Source organism: Quercus suber, unplaced genomic scaffold (assembly GCF_002906115.3).
Source record: "Quercus suber isolate HL8 unplaced genomic scaffold, Cork oak 2.0 scaffold_57, whole genome shotgun sequence".
Classification (NCBI taxonomy): Eukaryota; Viridiplantae; Streptophyta; class Magnoliopsida; order Fagales; family Fagaceae; genus Quercus; species Quercus suber.
Window position 1 is genome coordinate 968,627 of NW_027069522.1, and position 4,326 is coordinate 972,952.

Genomic DNA, 4,326 nt, shown 5'->3' on the forward strand with positions numbered 1-4,326 from the left:
AATGCTTGAAATAAATAATGGAAACCAGTAGGCTCTAATAGTTCTTCATCACATGAGAAGAGAACAGAGGCAATCCCATTACCCTTAGTGTTGGTGTATAATCTACAATCAACTCTAAAATTTTTATTTTTAGCTATGTGATAACATAATTATGATTTTAATTATCAAAAATAAAAGTTGAACACTTCTGTTAGTCTTATATGATGGCTTAGATTGATTTTATTTTATCTGCCTATTACTGGAAAAAAAAGGTCCCTGTTTCTCCCATAACTTATAAGATTCTACTATAGTGGTAGCTATCACAATAAGGTTGCAAAACGAATTTATTACTAGTACCGGGTATTAGTAGATGGAATACATCGCCTGCTATATGGTTTCAAGTATATTGGGCTATTCATTTTCTGCAAAATACTGATGTTGTTGGTTTAGGAATCTTTATAAAGAGTAGTTTTGTGCAAATAATTGTAGATTCTTCAAAAAAATTAGGGCTATTGGTTGTGTCTTGATTTGCTCTTAATGTTGGCTTTTTTATGTTATTTTCGAACAAATTTTTAGTAGGTGATCTTTGCTATGCAATCTTCTAACACCAAATTTTAAAGCTATGAACTTTTAGTTGCTGATATTTTAATATTTTATATTCTATTCCCAGGATTGCATTAGTGGAAATTCAATTTCATTCCAGCCAAGCTAAATGGGGTTTCTATAATGTTAGCTAATTGTGTAGGGTAAGGTTATCATCATTTTCATGATTTCTCTTTTCAGTACATTTTTACAACATTATGTTCAAAATCCTAAATTCCTTGATGCGAGACTAGCAACTTTTCATATGAAATTCAAGGAATCTTGGAAATTTTAAATAAACATAAAACATGTAGCTCAAACAAGATGTTCAAATTTATGTTCCATCTCATCTCTCTCTTTTTGTGTCATTGCTTTGGTTTTTTTAATTTTTTTTTAACAATAATAATGATTTTTTTTTTTGGTTAGTGAGAAATTATAGGATTTAAATTATAAATAATTTTGGGTTTTTATTTAGTGTGTTTGGGATTCAAGAATCTTTATATAGCTGTTTTATTTGTTTTATCAGTTCTTGGTGTCAACTTTGATTCATGGTTATTTTGTTCTTGACTTTCTATCTTTAGGGTATTAAATTTCCAGGATTGACCTAAAGAATTTGGATCTTTTTATGATGTTGGACAATTTTTCATGTATGAAAAATTACAATCTAATCTTTTTCAAATTTCAATTTTCTTTTATTGATATGGATTGCAGTGATTGCTCCCGATGGATTTCCAAATCATCCACACAAAGGTTTTGCCCTCATTGTTGTTTTTGATGTTATGTGCATTCATTAATCGTGGCTCATTGTATATAATTAATTTGGTGTATTCTAATGTGATTTTTGTTTTACAGGTTTTGAGACTATCACGTACATGTTACAGGTATACTTTGTCTCAAAGCTATTCAATTACTTGATTACTATTAGGTTTAATTGTAAAGAAATTGAAGTTGAGTTTTTTGGATTTTAAGGAGGCGTTACTCAACAAGATTGTGTAGGTCATGAGAGTACAATTGGACTCGGTGATGTGTAAGTAAGACATATAAGCTGCTGACTTGCTGTTGATCAATAGGAATTAAAAAATTAATGTCAAAGCTTTATTATATGAAACTTATTCCTCTTTGTTCATATATATATATATATATATATATTTTTGTGTGCAGTGGATGACAGTAGGTAGAGGAATCATCCAACCCTAAAATGCCTGCAATAAGAGAAACTCAAAGGGATTATAGCTTTGAGTCAATTTATCCTCCAAAAATAAAATGTCAGAACTCTTCTTTTGTTGAAGGGGTTCTTAAAAGTAGAAGTTCTCAAATCAATGATTCCATTAAAAGTTCATTCTCTTGGGTAAGTACCTGTGTCTAAGTCTTTTTAAAGTGGTCGTATATTGTCCTATCCTTATAAACATCCATGACTTAGATTTGCTACCAGAAGAAAAAAAAAATCTTTAAGTGGATATTGTTTGGGATGGTTGGAAAATTTTGATTATAAATAAAATTTACTAGAAATATGTTATTATACTATAAGTTGAACCCTGTGAATTTGTTTATTAATCGTTTCTATGTGATATTGTGATTAGGATGACTGATATTTCAATAATTGATAATTCTCAAAGCTAAGTTGGATTATATATTCTTTATAGGTCTTTATTGATTTCTTTAAGTTATAATTTTGTTTTTATAGAATTGTTAGCATTTAGATGTATTTGTGTGTGGTTATCTTTAGAATAAATAGATTATGGCATTGGGAATTTACTTTTTGACCTAAGTAGCTTATAAATCTTGGAGCTTTGAAGCTTATTCCATTATAGTTTGCCACAAGTCCATTATGTATAACCTATTATCTATGACTTTAAAAGAAAAGGTTTGTGAAAGGGTTTTTCTTAGCCCTATTTGAAGCTTTGTCAATGGGTATCATGACAACAATCTAAAATGTAATTGGCATGTACAAGTCTGAAAATTAATAGATGATGAAATTAGACCAACAACATTCCAAAGAAGCCATGGATGAAGATTAATGTGAGCTTGACAATTAATAAACCTAGCAGTACAATCACTTATTTTTATTGATTTTTTTGAAGGGATGTACAAAAGACAATGGTGTTCTTAAGGAAGTATCTGATAAGATGACTGCTTTTTTGGTAATTAACAATTAATAAACCCTATAGCACAATCACATTTTTTATTATTGATTCATTTATATTATTTTGTGCAATTTTTGAAGCGGATTTTCTTTTTAGCTATGTACTAATTATAACAAGTAGATATGTTATCTAAGAATGAAAAATCTATCTCTAATCTAAACCCCATAGAAACTCACAAAGACAGACTTCTCAGTTTGAGGTAGAGTTGGCTTCTTGATATGTACAATTAATAGACAGTTGATCAAGAATGTATAAATATATAATGAGTGCTTTATCAAATTGACGGTTCTTTTTAGGTGTGTGTTTCCAACTTCTTTCAATTTCTTTTTGGTTTTTTTCCTCCAGTTTTACAGTCTAGTTTACTTTGCAAAAATTCTAAAATGGTAATGCACATTTAGCTGTAAAAAGGAAAAAAGAAAAAGAAAAGTTGTGCACATCACTTTTAAGGTTTCTGCAATTACATGTTGTTGGATGCAAATTAAACTTGAAATGTCATATTTACATGTTTGCACGTACCAAATTAAAAATTTCATATTAAGTTTCCACATAATGACTTGATTACTCATATGCATATTAAATTATTTATTAGATGAATGAATACTCATTTCTAAAAAAAAAAAAAAAAAAAAAAAAAAAAAAAAAAAAAAAAAAAAAAAAAAAAAAAAAAAAAAGAAAAAAAAAAAAGAAAAAGAAAAAGAAGAAGAAGAATGAATACTTATGCATATTGGCAGTATCTGAGAGGATTACTAAAGAATCATAATCATATCACTTAACTTTTTAATATCTTTGTTGTTGATGTGCTACTACTTTAAAGAAGTGAGAATGAGAATTTGTATTGTGCATGAAGATCTATAGAATAGATGGGGTTTGATGGAAGGTTGAATAATCAAAACACTTTGAAATGCATATCATTTATGCCAATGGTGTGAGATCATAAACATTTTCATGCATGATAGCTTAGTGATTGACTTTGTGTGGATGGTAGAAAAGATTCACGTCTAAGATAGATGTGAAAGCATTTTGTTTAACTCTTTGCTTTCTCTTTGCCCATTAAATAATAGGTTTAGGGATATAAAACTTTTTAAAAATATTTAATTCCTATTTTGCAGATTTTAATATTGAAGTTAGAACAAGAGCTGCACTTATCAAGTTAAAAACGGATTAAGAGCTTCATATTGGGAAATAAATTCAATTCCAGGTTTTTACATTTCATGTTAAGTGTGTGCTCAATGCTTGATATATTCTTTTTCTTATTTGACATGGCAAATCTTCAGATGATGATTTTCAAACCACATGATCATATCTTTTGATTTTCATGATGGGAATGATGGACTGTATAACTTAAAGTTTTTGGTGTTATCTTTAATGTGAATTACTAAATTCAACTGTGGATTAGTGAAATTAAATAATATGATTTTCATTTTGTTAAGTGGACATTTTCATGTGGAGGTCTTTGTTATTGTCAAGGAAGTTAATAATTTATTTTCTTTTTCAAGGCATATAAGCTGCACTTTTGGGAGATCTAGGGTACCATGGAAAAGAAAGAACACTACTAGGGGCTTGAAAACAACTTTATGTTGCTCTTTGGGATCATGATTTAAATTTGCCTTGAGGTTAAAAA

At 28.7% G+C, this 4,326-nt stretch overlaps 1 long non-coding RNA gene across 1 annotated transcript; it reads left to right on the forward strand.

Moving 5' to 3' along the window:
- The first annotated feature begins 289 nt into the window (after positions 1 to 289).
- On the forward strand, positions 290 to 2,023 carry LOC136067095 (uncharacterized). The gene is made up of 5 exons (XR_010628618.1): positions 290 to 725; positions 1,273 to 1,311; positions 1,414 to 1,442; positions 1,531 to 1,588; positions 1,723 to 2,023. It is a non-coding gene; the product is annotated as an uncharacterized LOC136067095 (long non-coding RNA).
- Positions 2,024 to 4,326: the final 2,303 nt, after the last annotated feature.